This window comes from Sparus aurata, chromosome 21 (genome assembly GCF_900880675.1).
Source record: "Sparus aurata chromosome 21, fSpaAur1.1, whole genome shotgun sequence".
NCBI classification, from domain to species: Eukaryota; Metazoa; Chordata; class Actinopteri; order Spariformes; family Sparidae; genus Sparus; species Sparus aurata.
The window spans coordinates 25,520,734-25,538,327 of record NC_044207.1 but is presented as its reverse complement, the minus strand read 5'-3'; the positions used below and the strand labels follow the sequence as shown (position 1 = coordinate 25,538,327).

The following is a 17,594-nucleotide window of genomic DNA, read 5'->3' as shown; positions in this document are numbered from 1 at the left end:
TAATCCGTGGATCAAGAGAGGCAGGCGCTCAGTCTGTGGAGAGTCGCTCTCGGACGGAAGTGATGAGAGTGAAAGAAAGAAAAAAAAAAAGAGAAAAGAAGAAGAAGAAGAAGAAGAAGAAGAAGAGCCAACTGTGTGGCACACAAACCCGCATCGGTCCACCTTTCGGGAAGGGGGACAGCGAGTCCTGCTGCTTTTACAGGCGGGAGCTGATGGAGGGGGAGAAAGAAACAGAAATGTGTGAGTATGGCATCATGTTGAAATGCGTAAAAAAAAAAAAAAAAAAAAAAAAAAAAAAAAAAAAAGCGGGGAGGATGTTTGCAGAATGGAAAACGGTAGCTGCGGGATTAATTCCGGGTAAAGTGCAGATAGCGTGCTGATGGTGCACATGTGTAACTCTGACATGATGTGTTGGCGCTCAGCGGGAGAAAAAGAAAGAGAGAGAGAGAAAAAAGCGCTTTTTCTCTCATCGGTCATTTTCATAACCGGGCATCCGTGTGACTCGAGGAGGGGAGAAAGAATAAAAAACGTGATTTCCGATTATCGCACGCTTCAACTTTTTTTTTCTTCTTCTTTTTTCTTGCGTGTCCGTGTGTGTAAAAAGCTCCTCAGGACGCACGCACGGTACACAGTGTACAGACTATAAGCGCCGGAAAGTTTGAACGATGCGTACAAGACAACACCGGAGGAATCCTGGGTGGGAGCCTCCCCAAACAATATAACTTTGATCCATCTCACTCACCAGACAGCCTCCTGTTTCTGCGCGCTGATAAATGTCGGTTATTATTCCCCCACCACCACCACCACCACCCGGCGGAACAATGCGCACCGGCTTTTTTTTTTTCTTTCTTTTTACGCGCACCATCTGTCATTGTATCGACGTTACAAAGAATCCGAGTAGAGACACCTGAAGAGCAGGAGAGAGAGAGAGAGGAAACAAAAAACAACCCAGCAGACAGCGATCATTCAGAGCCGACACCCGTCTCTCGCCACGCCGTGACTCATGATGAGGTCCGTCTGCGTGGATGGGTGCGTAACGCAGCCGGAAAGAAATAAACAGGCTGAGGGTGCAATTTTTAAAAATATTTTATGTTTTCCTGTGCAGCGCAACGCGTGTATGGATGTTTTTGCTGCTTTTTTAAAAAAAAAAAATGTATATATCAGACAGGAATTGAAGAAGTGCGCTACGGGCATGGGCTTCTGCGCATCCTGGATTCTCGGAAACGGTCTTTTGCGCATCTGACTTCCTCCCGGAATTTGGGCCTCCGGCACATGGCAAACACAAGCCAGCCTGCCATTTTCATTTTTCAAGGGTGGGCACTCTGAGAGGATGCACACTGCTGACCAGATACACACACACGCACACACACACACACGCACTCCATCGCGAGGCTCGACATGTCAGTGGTTCTGACCCTGCAGGTAGTTATAAATGCAGCTGAGACAGGCTTTTCTTCTTTCTTTTTTTCTCCCAGTCTGCCAAGCACTAATATGCCTTAAGGTTAATGAGGCTGTGTCCATAAATTCTCCTGCCGTTTGGATATAGTGGGGCTAGACTGCTTAAGCAGCACTACATTTGTTTTTTTTTTTACTGGCTGTGGGTTGTGGCTTGATGAGAAGAGAAGAAAAGAAAAAAAAAAAAACATTTAACCCAAAAGCTTGCTGACGTTTTCTAACATTTCTTGTTGGCGAGAAAGAGAAAAAGCATCTGTGTCAGGAGTTTGTTGCAGAGTGAACGGGGAGCAGCGCTGATGGGTGCCGTGATAGCTCCACTTCCGTCCCTCTCAGGGCCGAGTTACATGTAATTCACTTTGTCCCTCAAGTGAAGAGAAAAAGCAGAGTGCATATCTCTGGTAGGGGCTTTAATTCAGTTTGGCTCTGGCAGAGTTGTCGGGGGTAAAGAAGTGGCTGTCTTTCCTGCTGCTCTCATTGGCTGGTTGTTGCCTCATCCGTATGTGATCGTCATTCCTGTGTAGCTCATTATCACACACGATGAGTTTCATCAGCTGCAGCCTGCAATTATGTCGAGAGGCAACCTGCTATCACGGCCCGAGAGGCTCTCGGCCGCAGATCGCTGCGCTTCCTCCATTGTTACTCCTCGTCTTTCTCTCTCTCTCTCGGGCAGAATACACAGGACAACTTGAAACAAACCACCCTATAGTTTGTGGGAAATGCAGCGTTGTTGGCGCCTCACTTCTCTCCAACACCACACGACTCCCAGCAGACAGTCCTCACAACACTGAACGCACAAATGAGGAGGAGAGAGTTGCTCTTCTAAACCGTTTAAAATGCAAAGTTTCTAACGCGGGGTTGCATCATTAGGAGGACATGAAAAGCGCAGGAGCGAGGCGGATAATGAGGTAGATTCAAGTCTACCAGCAGCTGCTCACCTCACAGAGTTAAAGGGGTTGAACGAGTTCACCGCAACTCGAACCTGCGGCCGTGTGTGTGTGTGTGTGTTTGTGCTTCCACCGTGTGTGCACTGTTGGGTAAATGCAAAGGTTAGCTAGTGCACCCTGCCTCAGGCACCGCGACATACTGCCTCATCTAGATGAGTGGATGACCTCCGACCTCTCGTCTAGCCAAAGGCCCGGGTCTGCTCGGGTCAAGCCAGGTGGCTTTCAAGAGCCTGTCGGCCCGTTTCAGGAGCACATGACACTTGAACTCTCTCAACTCCGGGTCCAAAGGAGTTCTTTTGTTTTAATTAAGAAACTCTTACGGCCCATGTGTGACTATGTGTAGGTGTGTGTACGCAGAATAAGAGGTGAGACCGTCCGCTCTGTGATTTATAATTAGATTTTAGCCCTCGGCTACGCCTAATAAAGTCAGATACTCGTCCAGTTTGTCGCTTCAGAAGCTCCTTTTTTCATCTGCAAGTTTACACTCCGCAGCGAGAGTTGTCAAAGACTTCAGTCTCGGCCTCGTTCGTGGGACGTCACAGCTGCTGTGTGGCCGCTTTAATCATCGAGCAACGATAGCTGCGAGACAAACAACAACAACGAGCAAAAAAAAAAAAAAAAAAAACACAGCATCAGCCCCGATCGTGTCACAGCTGAGAGAAACAGCCCGTCTCGTTTCTGTCACAACATGCTCTCCATTGTATTAAAAAAAAAAAAAAAAAAAAAAAAAAAAAAAGCAAGAAAGAAACTCCCCACGGAAATTTTTGGAATCTTTCCCATTGTTCCTAAAGGAAAAGGGGGCTTTCGTATGGAAGTGGGGAACGCCAGGAAATGACAGGCATTCTTTGTGGAGCATTTGAAAATAAACTTGTGGGTTTCTCGCTTCCCCTTCTCCGACAGCTAAGCAAAAACTCGAAATGAGAGGAGAGGATTATGGTCTTAGCGATCCCCCCCTCCCCTCCTCGATGGCATTTTCACTTTCTTACGTTTCCTGCTGCAATTTGTCCCCCCCCCCCCCAGGAAAAAAGTATATTTTTCTTATTCAGCGTGCTGGAGACATGCCATGAGAGTTTTCAGCTAAAGAGCTTTTGTCTCGGGGTGGGGGGCTTTTCACTCTTTTCTCTACAGTTTCCTGAATGGGCGCATTCTTATTTTCCTCCGTATTTGTCCTTATTTTGCCTTATCTGCCCCCCACCCACCCCCCCTCTGGCTTTTAAACACGACCCCGCTGCTCGAGCTCTGCTTTATGAGGTGTGACAGCGAGGTCTGGTTGCCGAGGAAGGCCGCGCGGACTGGCACGTAAGGCTTTACATTCAGCCGTCTGCGGTCGGGGCTTTTTTTTATTTTTTGGGGGAGGACTTAGACTCACTTCACCCCCATACAGTACCTCGTATACAGGAACTGCCTTCATTCTGCTGAGCTGGCATGAAAGTACAGGATTGTAGGGAAGAGAGGGGGGGAGAAGAGGGAGGAAGGGGGGGAAAAAGCGGCCTTCTTTAACTCCAGAGATCTTAATTGCACACACACACACACACACACACACAGTCGCTACCTTTTAATAAGGAGGAAAGACGACCGAAGAAACCGGAGGAAACGTGAAAAACAGGTGGTCACGATTTAAGTCTCCGAAATCCCACGAAACGTTTCTTTTCTTGTAGTTTTGGTACCAGGTGTTCGCGGCTCTCCGCAGCTTTGTACGAGTGCCTCCTCCTTCCCTTTTGAGACGTAATAACAGGTTTTATTTAACACTCTTCTGTCTTAGCCGGTCAGTCTCGCCGTACCTCAGATTAACACCTTATACACCCCCCCCACCACCCCCCTTTCTCTTCCTCCTCCTCCTCTTGTTGTTTTTCCCACCAGGCCGGTGGTAGTTCCCAGGTATTTGACCAGTGTAGCGTAGCCGGGAGGCTGGCTGTTCTGTCCTCCGTGAGACAAAGGCAGCGTGCCTCAAGGAGAGGGATGAAAGGAAACGGGGCTGTGCAGCCACTCCTTTTTACAATGGGAAACCTCCTTAGTTAGGTTGTAGAGCAAATAACCATCTTCTCCCCTTCCTTTTTTTTTAACAAGCGCTCAGACTGTGAGAGCGTGTCTCTATCTTTTTGTGGTGGGGAGAGCGGCGCAGTGTGTCTACGTTTTTGTGTGTACGTGCAAAGAGGTACCCCGTTTGTCCACGCCGAGCGTCTTTCTCTTCCTTACACCTGCTTAGTTTGGGCCGACAGATGGTGCCTCTCTTGTTGAAGATGCTTCCTGTGTTACGTGTGGTTTAAACTGTAAAGAGAGGGTTAGAAAAGAAGCATAAAGGAGAAAAGCTTGCGGGGATGTAAATGATTCTGGATCCGTCCAGTTTCATCGACTGGGCTCAGGAGGCATTTTTTTTAAGATGGTGAAAAGACCGATCGTAGTGGTATTAAAAGCCTTTACCTGTGTAGTGTTGGCAGGACTACAGTTTTAAACGGATCGGCATTAAAAATCTAAAGTAAAAGCAAATAAATGTCATCGCTGAAATGCACTTACATAAAAAGCCTCGAGGTCTTGAAGTGTTACATGTAACAACAAGTGCATTTTGAATCTTTCACCACGCTTTATGAGCTTATTGTGTGTTTTTAAGATGTAAAATCTTCAAATTTTAACAAAAAGAACCAGGAAAAAGACAAATATTCTCCACTGAAATGTTCTCAAGGATGTAATGAAAACCTCTTCTATAACCTTAGAAATCTTGCATGAGCGGTAATCCGAGCTGCGGCGATTAATCAGTTATCAACGGTCAACTATTAACTGAAGCAGCTATTTTGGTGATCGATTGATCGGTTTGAGTAGAAAAAGTAATAAAAATCCCTGATTCGGGCTTCTGGATGGGGCACCGTGTAGACTCGTAAACTAAGAGGTTTTTTTAATATGCACAATATTAATGAGGTAATAACACAAACTCCGAGATAATTATTTTTCTTCCGTCACCGAATAAACAAGCTGTTCTCAGAGGAAAATAAAGTCCCCAGAACACTGTTGGAGCTGTGTTGTCCTTTAAGGTCAGTTTGATTTATTCAGTTCATTCAGTCGTGAAAACAAAGAGTTTGTTTATTTAGCTTGAAGATCTTTCTCTCTCTCCTGATTCAAATGTCCTCTCCTAAACTACGTAATGCACCTTTTTTTTTAAACGTGAACATCTTCTGGTGTTCTTTACTCTTTTATCACAGTAATCTGCATCTCTTTGGATCGTGGACAAAACAAGACGTGCGAGGACGTCGTCTTCGGCTCTGAGAAAAACGCTGATCGACATTTTAGGAAACAAAATCGAGAATATAATCAACACATTAAGTGACGGTGAAAGTAAGCGTCGGATACACTTGTTTTGTGTTTTTTGTGTGTCTGTCTGCTCGGTCGACTCTTATCATCTCGGGTGGCTGTCAGGGGGAGGGAGCGGAAGCCGCAGGAGTCTTTTATGGCTCCTGCTCCACAGACAACCTGTTCTCAGGCACCTCTCTTCTGGCACTTTTTTATGACATCATAAATTCCTCCATTTCCTCTGACCAGCCCTAGGTGGGTATAAAGGACATACCTGGCCAGTAATTGTCTGTCTGGCCCTCTCATCTGTCAGTCTCTCTTCTACTGCTGCCGACTTCCTCCAGAGCCAGACTCTCAGACTGCCTGAAGACACTCGCATCTCTTTAGATCTGGACGCCGGACCAATAAAAGCGCTGGTTTATTTGATGAGCGATCGGTGCAAAGACGGTTTTTGCTCGAGTGTGTGTGTTTTTGTTTTTTTTTCTCGGGCGCCCTCTTTACTGGATCTTTGTTGGCCATTTAGGTCGGCGGGGAGAGTCGGCCTGGAACCCTCGTTAGTGGCGTGTGCACTTCAGGCGCACTTTTGGACCTGTTGATACCTTTTGTTTGATGAAGTCTGAGGATGAAGAGCGGAAAAGAAAAAGGATTAGGGGAAGAAAGAGGAGGTTTTTCTCTGGGGTGAGGGGGGTGGAAGGAGAAGCCCTCAGGAACACTGAGGGTTCAGCATTCACCCGACGCTCGGCCGGGGCTCCTTGGGGAGGCTGGAACAATACACGCACCAGCACGACAACATTCCTCGGGGTTAAAAAGGTCAGGGGTCGCCCAATGACCCCACCCTGCCAATCAGACCCAAGGCACTAACTCTGTGCCTTTTGTTTTTGGTTTATGTCCACGCACTTGTTGAACAGACCGTGCACCTTGTGTAACAATGTGCCCTTTGCTCTCTAATAGACTGGGATGGAGGACTTTCTCTGTTTTGTCTCAAGTGTTTGATAGTAGTAGTGAGGGAGTTTATATTTTTGGATTGGCATTACTTTCAAGTAAAGTTGTGCAGCACAAGGAAAGAAAATGCATTGATGCGACGATTAAGATTAAAGGATAGGTTCACCCGAAAATGAAAATGAAAATATCTACTCACCCCGTCTGCCGGTAGGAAGTCGTGTAAAGTTTCCTCGTCCGCAAAACATCTCAGGAGCTTCTACAGCATTTCAGCATTTCTCCTAAACAACCTGAAGTAGACGTGGACTTGTTTTTAAATCTACTTCGAGAGAAAAAAAGAAAAGGAGTGAGTGAAATCATAAAAATGGCTCCACACAGCTCGGCCTGCGTAATCAAAGTCTCCCTTTGAGATCTCAAATAGATTCGAAGGGATGTTATTTACACCCTCGACGTGCAATCAGGCTCGTGCACCCACGTCAGGCATCGTGTGCGCTAACGCTTTCCGCTGGTTGACTTGGATTCAACCATTTTTCGTGATCTCTTTCTCGTTTTAAAAACAAGTCCCCATCTTTTTCAGTTGATGAGGAGAAGCTATTCTGCTGTCTGGAGCCATTTTGAGTGTTTTATCATTCAGTTTTTTCTATCTACCAGCATGGGGTTGAGTAGATGATGACTGAATGTTTTGGTTTTTTTGGGTAAACTTACCCTTTAAGTTAAATTCTTTAGCCAGACCTGCCTGAGAATATACATCTTTAAAATAACGCCTGCAGCCCATGTCGCATATAATGTCCCGGCCAGATGTTTGGCAAGCCCAGATCTATACATGCCAGACAAAGAACCGCCGCAGAGCAGCCAACCTGTAATTACGCATGTTTTGATTTTAAAGGCCGCTTTTTTGCAGTTTTTTTTATAATCAAGCCACAGGGGTCAAATATTAGACCGAGGGCACCGTAGGTCGTCAAAGTCATATTTTTCCCTTCCTCGTGAAAAAGCCGGGCTCGGGGTTTCTCGGCGCACTTCAAATGAAGTCTGAAGGCTGCCATTAAAGTGGAGCGTATGCATGTGTAGGCATGGAGTGGCGTGTGAGGCCCCTACAGGCAGACTGCAGGTCTGTTAGTCATTAGTGCGATGTACAGTATACACTGGAGTGGACATGCAGCTACATTAAAGCCTCGCCCACGGCCACATCAGACCACCCCGGAGACGCACCGCTGGCACTTCCCCTCCACCCGCCTCCGTCGCCCAGCCTCGGAGGGGTGGTGGTGGTGGTGGTGGTGGTGGTGGTGGTGGGGAGGAGGTGGGGGGGGGGAGCGCGTTTTGGGATTTCCGGAGGATGCACTGAACGTTAATCATCTGTTGATTAGGAAAACTTTCGAGTGAACATCAGATTGAGATCAGATTTGTTTTCTATTAGATTTTCTCGTCCTCTAACTGCTCCGTGTCTCCGTCTGCTCTCGTCTTCTCTCCTGTAGGTTTCCTGACGCTGACTTTTCTGTGCCTCCACGAGGATCGCCTCCATCAGGTATACGCCACATCATCATCATCATCATCATCATCGTTAAAACATCCTCTTAGTTTCTCCATTGCTGCGCCTTCCCCGTGTGTCACATTCTTTTGTCCTCTTCCTCGGCGGCGCGGCATCGCAGAGAGATGACTATAAACCTCCCGAATTTGATCCCGCGCACCAAATCGGCTTACAGTAGAGGAAGGAGACGCTGCTCTCTATTAGTCCTCAGCTAGGAAAAAAAAAAAACGAAAGCCTATCCGGCTGCAGCTGTGGAGGAGCTCCGAAGACGGGGACGTTTATTGTCGGGAACAAATAGGGGCCTTTTAATTTTGTCTAGCAGCTGACGCCTTTTCCCCCCACCCACTCCTCCAAAAAAAAGAAGAAGAAGAAAAAAAAAAAAAACCCCGCTTTTGTCAGTAATGTAGAGTGGCCTGCTCAGGCAGAGACGAGCGAGCTGAGAGTTTCGTAAAAGAGAGTGGAAAAAAAGCGTAAAGTGCAGGGTTTGTTGCTGATAGGCTCGGGAAGGCGAGGCCCGGCTGTTTGCCATATGATGTAATTATCTGCCATTTCAAAAGATTATCTCCCTCCATCAATATAGCGTTTAAATGTGTACGTACGTATATGTGTGTGTGTGTGTGTCTGTGAGTGATTTGATCTCTGGTTTGTACCCCGGTGTAATGTTGAGACTCTGTGGCCTGCAGCTTGGCCCCCCATTTAAGCTGGGTTAGCTATGATCCCCCCCTCGCCAACCCTAACCCCAATCCCTCCCCCCTCTGTGATCCCTCCCTCTCTCTCACACACACGCACACACACACACACACACACACACACACAGGCTCTCAACACAAAAGAAATATTCAGCTGTAGAGAGGGGGTCTCTCAGAGGGCGCGACATTGAACTGGGGGGGATTAAGAAGAAATGGCTGGCTGACACAGGGGTTGCCATGGCAAAGCCCCCTTTTCTCCTCTCCCTCGACCCCTCCGCCTATTTTTCATTTGCGGGTCTCATTGTGGGATGCGGTGCGAGTGCGAGTTGGGAAGATGTAATATGGATTATGAATTTAGTCTCTTATCTGAGCAGCTTTGAGAGCGAGGAGACTTCTGGTTCACAGGCTGCAGACAGCGGGATAAATAAAGCCCCCCAAAAAACTCCTTCTGCTTTCATTACGCAGGCAGTTTGTGGTGTTCCGTTATTTACCAAGTGGCCGTAAAGGTTATACGACCTGATTTGACTAATTTATTTCTTTTCCTTTCGCGATTTTAATTTGTACATTCTTGCATATTCATAAAAAAGGAGAGCACGCCGTGAAAGAATGCAGAGGCAATAACTCAAATGCCCAGCATACTCACGAGACAAAAACCAAATTGTCTCTTTTATGACCTTCTGAATTATAGCTGCAATAACGCCATTCATTACTCATCCATTGTAGCCAGTGTGTTATCACGCTAGCCCGACGTCGCTCGGCCTCCCACGGCAGAGTAATGGATGCAGGTCTAGCCTGCTCAATGACATCAGCACCCTAAGCCGATGAAACGGGGGCCGATGGATGACCATAGATCAGCGTTTAGCATCCTGACGTCAGCCCCCGGTCCGGGCGGCAGCGCAGCGGCACTGTTGGCAGTTGTTCCCCGCTGCTGACAATGGGAGCTCTCAGCCTGTGGCCGGCCGATGGCTGGGGTACAAAAAGCTTGGCTGCACAGCAGGACATCGCCGCATTGTTCTCCGGACTAGACGTGCATCAGAACCGTTCTCTCATATTGTTCAACTTTTTTTTTTTGTTTATCTGGCATTTATGTTAAAGATGCACTTTGTAGGTTTGGGAAAGAAATTCAAACTATTAAATGTTAATTAGATAATAACATAAACTCAGCAATGCATTTATTTCAAATAGTTGTTTGATTTACTTCCATGCCTGAATAAACGAGCTGTTCTCAGAGTGTAACGAGGTCCCAGAACACGAAAGAGGAGGCCACTTAGAGGGATCCTGCAAATATATAAACAACCTTATCAATCCACATTAGCAAGTGAAGAAAATGTTTTTTTGTAGGCTTGTGTTTGTTTAAAGGGAAGTGTCTGCACACACAGTTTGACTTGCACCAGTGCAACCAATGAAAATGGGTATTTGCACTTTTAACAGGTTTTTGTGCGACCAAAATAGTTGCACCCTGGAGCGCCGGAAAAGTCTGTGATGAAAACTGTGCTGTGGATTAATTAGACTCAAATATGTCTCAATCGCTGCTGCAGGATATAGAAAAATAAAACGTTTATTAACTTATTTTGACAAATATTATGATTGCAGTGTGACTCACGATAACTTGGACTCATCGTTTGTGCATCAGAATTAAAATTTTCACTGAGAAAAACGATTAAAATCCAGATGATGTGACGTGTGTTGGGGTCTCAACCAAACACGAAACATGTTCTGAAATCTAGAGAACAAGATTTGTAGTCCGGAGCATCTCTGCAGCTCTACAGTGCTTCACTCTAATTCTGTTTTGACACATTTTACCACAAACCTAAAAAAAAAATCCCAGCTTCAGCCATTTGGACATCGTGATTTTGATAATGTTTCCCAGAGACGGATATTCCAAAAAACCTGCGAGAAGGAAACCAGAATTAGATTCATCAAGATGAAATGGAAGATGTGTTCTTGTAAATCTAGGTGAACTGACCCTTTAAAGACAAAAATACTGTGTAATATCTCTGCTGACGATTATCCCCCCCTCCCCCCCCCCCTTCGTCTGTGTTTCAGATGCTGTTACGGCTAATTTCGAAGCGAAGATGAAAGACTCGGCGCCGCTCTGACTAACAAGGTGGTGGTAACGCATTAAAGCACATCCGCTCGGTTTAAGTTCCTGCGTTTGATCATGTGTAGCATCACCAGGAGCGCCGTCGCTGACAGTGGACTCATTCTGCCACTGTCCCATGTCATTGTGTCCCCGCTGTGCTGTGCCGTGCGGCCTGACCGCCGCGGTTTGAGCCACGTCATCGCCTCTGTCCCCCCTCTCTTGTCTGACTGTCCTCCCTCCCTCCTCCGCGACCCCTCTCTCCCCTCCTCCCCTCCTTTACATGTCTGTCAGCTCGGCTCACGCTCACCGCCGCCGTCCCCCCTCCGCTTGCCTCGGTGAACATTCAACGCTGTCGGTGAGTTTTGGTATGGATCACATAAAAACCATCGACCGTTGACTGTGCCCCGCGGCATGCTCCGACCACGTCAGGGGAAGGAACCCAAAAAAAAAAAAAAAGAAAGAAATGGAACAAAAGGGCAAGTGGGCGCATGCAAATCCCTGCAACGAAGACGCACGCACACATGCACGCACAAAGAGTGATGCTCTTGTTTCCACTGTGCCCCGAGAAGACCAAAGGTCACAATCAACATTCATTGCTGTCGCTGGGTTGGACTGTGTAGAAAAGCTCACTGAACAATGAGTGCAACTGTGGCCCAGATCTGCCTGACTCGTGTCTCAGCCAATCAGCCGACCGGATGTGAAACACTCCGATTTCTTTATTTATATACTTCTTGTTTTTCACTTCTATTTTCTCCTCTCTTCCTCCCTACCCTGGCGCTGGGAGTCTTCAGGGGGAAGGGAAGGGAAGGGAGGGAGGGAGGGAAAGAGAGAGAGAGAGAGGGAGAGAGAGATAGAGACACAAATAGACTTCTGGCTGCTTGCTTGTCCTCATCCTCCTCTTTTCTCCTCTAATTGGCGGTTATGTGTGCAGCAAGGGGGAAGGAAGCGGAGTGAATGTGTAATCATTTGGAGTCTCTTCTCCTTTAGATGTTTCATCCCTCTCTTTTTTGTTTGTCTAATTATATACCGAGCCCGGTTAACTCTGTGCTAACTGTGCTGGAGGAGAGCGAGCGAGTGACAAAGGACGAGGGGGGGGGTGAAAAGATTACAGCGCCAGCAAAATCATGATCTAGTTTTTTTGTTTTTTTTTAATGCATATCTCAATATTCTTGGTGGTGGTGCTGCTGCAGGATACGAGACGTTTTCTAATGCGGGGAGAAGATTGTTTTCACCTTTCTGACTGAGCATGTCTCATTATCTGTGTTTGAGTTTCATGAGAGACTGTCTGGTTTCCTGTCTGCCTCCCCGTTTGTGTGTGTGTGTGTGTGTGTGTGTGTGTGTGTGTGTGTGTGTGTGTGTGTGTGCGCCATGACAGAGGACCTGTCTGCTGATCTCAGAGTGCAATATGTTATTTTCTTTCTATACTCAAGCAGCCTCACGGGGGAAAAACACAGTCTATAACCTTGTCTTCCTTCAGACAGTCTGGGCCCCGGCCACGCCGCTGCCATTTCTCATTGCGCCCGTCTGGTAACGACTCTCCGACACCGCGTCCTGCGTCTGTAACTCACAGCTGATGTGTGCTCGGGAATGCGTTTTATGTTTCTCCATGAAGTGCTGACGCGTGCTGCAAGTTTTTATCCTGTGACTGATTCATGAATTTAATTCAATAAAGTGAACTCAAAATTCACGCTTTGGTGTCCGGTGTGATTATTTATCTTTTCCCTGTTCGCTCTGTTTCTAACAGCGCGTGTGCTCGCTCTGTCATTTACTAACCAGCCCCCCCACGTCCACGTCCCTCTCCCTCTCTGTCTCTCTGTATAATTCATAGAAAAGCACTCTGTACAGTGGTGCAGAACAGTGGAGGTGATGTAATAGTGGCTGCGAGCGTGGCTCCAGACTGTCATTTGGGATGGATTCATGCGACAAGAGAAAACGCGCATTTGTTCAGCTTTGTTGGGTGTTGCCAGCAGCTCCAGCTGAGGCCCACCGACCGGACATGAAACACATTATGATAAAAAAAAAAAAAAAAGAGGAACAGAATTTTTAGCAGTTTGAATTCCAGGAAAAGTGCATTTCAGGGATGTTTAAAAACCCCACCAATGATGAGGCAAATGTTGAGGTGTCGAGAGACAGAGAGAGAGAAAGAGAGAAAGCTAAAAGTGGAGATGCAGCTGATGGAGTCCACGTCATCGTGTGACCCAGCAGGACACACTGTCAGGCCGCGTGATGACACTTTGACGTAGACCCGGGACTGAAACAGCAAAAACTAAGAGAAGTGTTGCTGAGACATGATTTCATAGCGCTCCATCTCTGAAGTGATGCTACCGCCATCTAGTGTTCAGACGTCAGGTGGGGGAGGAGACGTCACTCTGGGATTATTGTGGAGATGACACGAAACAGTTCACAGAGCAAAACACAGTTAAACCCATTTTTATTTAATCATTTATTCTGTTTAGCTTGTCTTTGATTTAAAATGTATTCATGGTTTTTATCATCTCTTTCGTAAGAGTTACAACAGACACTAACAACACTAACCCAATTTCTGATATTTTAAGAGCTTTAGAGAAATGTTTTAAATACTGAGATAATACATATCATTTCTCATGATAAACTAACAGGGGAACAAAACCGATTAATTATGTTATTATCAATGAGCCTATGAATTAGTTTGAAGGCGGATAAGAGCACAATTTTAATCATTATCAGACCAAAGCTAATCCCTGAATACTGTGTTGTTGTATTATTATTATTTTATTAGTTCTCAATAAGTTCTGAAACCACCGACTCAGTGAATTTCCTCCCTTTTCATATCAATAAAATCAGGTTTTTATTTATTTTGTATGTCCCAATTTACATTTCAAGGTGCAATATGTTATGTAAGATATTTTATACATTATTATATAGTTTAGATATTGTAAGAATTCTACTATCAAAAATAAAAAAAAAACGAGTAAGATTATCAAGACAAAATGAAGAAATATCAGTTTTAATCACCCCGGTGGTGTTGCCTTCAGGACCCCCTCTTTGCTCCGAGCTACTGGCCTGCAGAAACTGGTGCCATCTCAGAGCCACTAGCTGCACCGCTAACTAGGTAGCTAACTAGCTAACAGCAGCTAGTAGCTACAGCAATAGAGAGCTGCATAAAAGAGTGTAATAAGCAGCAGTCAGTGGTTCCTCTGCTGATTTGCTGCTCTCTGTTTGAAGGTGGTTGTCAGGATCATCTTATATAACCATGCCGCATAACTTGTCAAAAACATCAACTTTACCACAATCGGGCGGTCTGACAGATCGCTTAGCTTTAAGCGGACTGATTATTTTTTGTGGCGATTAATGTCTGCTCCCTGTCTGTCTCGTCTGCAGGGCTGCCTTTTCCTATTTAAGCCGCACAGTTACACACAGAGAGAGATTAGCGGCAGGAAGCCGAGTTGCTCGGCTGCTTTAAAGTGTATTTAGTTGAAATTGAAGTTCACCTGATTAGCTGTTTCATCTCCTCGCTAATCTTAGGATACATTTAAAAGCTCCACTCCCTTTTAAAACAATCATGCATCTCAAAGAAGAAATACCATCTAATACTGTATCCACATGATAGTCGACTTCATAAACCGTGAAACAGACCAGTGTGATTCATCAGGAGGTTTGATGCTGCCTAGCTGTTAGCTTACAGCGGCTAACATTAGCCAATAACAGCTATCTCTGTTCAACGTGAGTGAGCTTTTTAACTTCACGGCTCATTTGAGCTTGTTCTTTTTTATACTCTGCTTTTGTTATTGTTCTAACTTTTACCATTATCCCATACTTGTCTCATATTTTGCAATGGTGGCCATTTGGGAAATAACTAGGCTAAGTACCGGTAGCCTTACAAATAAGTCAACACTGAGCCTTTTAATTGACCGTTATGCGACTTTAGATTGTAAATTCTTCAATAAATTCTAAAACTATTTAAAAAAATGATCTGATATTTTATGCTGGACTGGGAGGAAATGTGTTTGTTAAGTGTGATTCAATGATGATGCCTCTCTGGACTTTAAAGGGTATTAAAAACAAACAAATAAACAAACAAAAAAACATTTGGAATTGTTAAACCTTCATGCAACTGATAAAAAACATTATTTACTCCACATTAAGTACAAAAAATGTTCCCTGTCTAAAACTACTGTAGAAAAACAATATATTAGTATAATTTTCAGCTTTCACTCGGTTACATTTTTCCACCAACATCCTGTTATTAACTACCAAATATTAAAGGTCCCATATCATAAAAAACACGTTTTCTCTGGTCTCTTCATATATAAGCTGGTCCTCCCTGAGCCTGCCAACTCCCAGTCCCAGAATGAGGAAAACAAGCGAGTCCTGCATGGTCTCTGCAGCCCACCCACTGGTAAAACGGCGCTCCTACAGGCTGTTCAGATTCTGCTCCTGTCGTTACGTAATGAATGGAGTCATTTTCACAGGCCGACCTCCACTGCGCGGTGATAGGAGATATCCGAGAGGGGGGCGTTCATCCCCAAGGTGAAGTTCGGTGTGTCCAGCGGAGACACAGCAGTGTTTCGCAACGTTGTCGCTCAGAGCTAGACACGCAATTGCTCTGTTGTTGGTTGTATAAATCAACCTCAGTGCCTATATTCTGTCCCAGCTACAGAACAACAGAAGAGACAGTGGTTGTGTTTCATTTTTAATGACAACATGCCAGCTGCGGTTCGTGTTAGCTTGTATGTGTGTGCTAACCACTTCACTGCTTCGTTTAACAGGACCCAGCAACTGCACCCAAGCCACCGATAACTGTCGCCGCGGTTTGATAGTATTTACAGTTGCCTACGAGTATGGTGAAGTCAGCTGGAAACTGGTTAACTAGTTAGCTCCACTTTGGTCCGCTATGCAATGGCGTTTGAAGCAAGTTTGATGTTAATAATATTACGATGGAGCTTGGTTGTCACAGTAAAAAGTCTGGAAACATGTGCAGACTGGAGACAGAGACGATGCGAACAAGAGTTTGAAGACTGGGTTGGAGACAAACACAGCTTTCGCTAGCTGTTAGCCATTAGATATGTATGGGATAATGCCCGACGAGGTGTCCATAAACAGGAGTTAATGGACGATGCGGAGGCCTAAGCCGGACGGTTGCCTCCGCGAAGTCCATTAACTCCTGTTTATGGACCCCTCGAAGGTGTACCATGGTCACTTGCCAAAGAAAAGAAATTCGGACCATTAATTTACATTTTCATGCGTTTTACAATCAAAATATAAAGTTTTTCACAAGCCATAACTTAGTTTCCCTGGTAACGCCTGAGGGTTTGACTAATACCTGGAACAATCATTACTCTCCCGTAAGGTTCTTATGCAACGGAGACGTTGTTCACTCCTCCAGTAAATAGGACAGATCATAGATACGACTTGGCAACAGGAGATATTCTAGTCCGCTCAGCGATGAGCCAGAAAGCTAACGCTATGCTAGCAAGATTCAAAGTCAATAACATTGCATACGGTTGACAAACAGTAAATATAATTTGACAGTATGCTAGCTAACACGATTAGCTAACTAACCAGTCATATCATTGTTCCCAAATCAATAGCAAGATTTTCACAAACAAATGACCGGCCGTGTGTAACGTTACTGTGGCCGCAGCCTGAAGCAGAGAGTTTAACAGCGAACGGGATGTGAGATTATTCGCGTATCAGTAAATTTAGAGGGGAAGTGAACTTTCTGCAGCTTGTGTGTTACAGTTGCCACCCTGTGGGGTTCAGAGGATAAGGCACTGAAGGACCGATGGACTGCACTCAGTGCTGGAAATAACATATTTAGATTTGATACGCCAGCTAGCGCATTGATTTACAGCGGTGAACAGTCAATTTGACTGGAACTACTTAGTAGGTGTCCATATATCAGGGGTTAATGGACACCCTGCAGCCAATCAGAATCGAGTATTCCCCCAGACTGTGGAGTCTGTACTTCTACAGAAAATTTTAGACAGCTGGAATTCAGGACCACGGAGGGGCAATACATATCTAATACAGAGCTGTGTGAAATTGATGAAAAACTGTATAATATGGGACCTTTAATTTTCTGGATTTTAACCCTTTAAATACCAGTTTGTTAACATAATGCCACTTTTTTAAATGAAAAAAACACAAAAAAATGCCATTTTCCGTATACTTAACAGATAGTGTTACAGAAATTTCTATGGCAGTTTTGACCTGTCACATTTCTATATACCAAACATGGTCTTTTATCGGTTGCATTAGGGTTAAGTTATATTATGAGTCAAAGGGCCCCCATAGGACACAAGCGAAATAGCATGGTTTTGGTCTATTGGGTCAAAACACAGATAAATTGGCCCATTTATTGAAAAATGGTAAAAATGACAAAACTCATCCAGGCCCAAGGAATGAAAGCCTGATGACCTGAGATGCATGATAAAAAAATGAATAAAAAAAGCTAAACAAATGATCCAAAAGTGACATTTTAAAAAACAGAAAACGTTAAATCAACAGTTGCATGAAGGTTCAACAGTATCAGTCCCTGGAAATTCCTGACACCGTGCCCTCGAGAGTAAACAAGGTGTTACACTCCAGTGCAGCTGATGCCGGCTGCGCGTCGACGTGGAAATACCTGTTCTGCAGCGTACTTTATATAAACAGCTCTAACACTTCCTCCTCCTGATGTCACAGGACTTGCATCA

At 45.2% G+C, this 17,594-nt stretch overlaps 1 long non-coding RNA gene across 1 annotated transcript; it reads left to right on the top strand.

The window, feature by feature from the left end:
* On the top strand, positions 1–12,604 carry LOC115573263 (uncharacterized). The gene is made up of 3 exons (XR_003982247.1): positions 1–240; positions 8,093–8,142; positions 10,881–12,604. It is a non-coding gene; the product is annotated as an uncharacterized LOC115573263 (long non-coding RNA).
* The last annotated feature ends 4,990 nt before the right edge of the window (positions 12,605–17,594 follow it).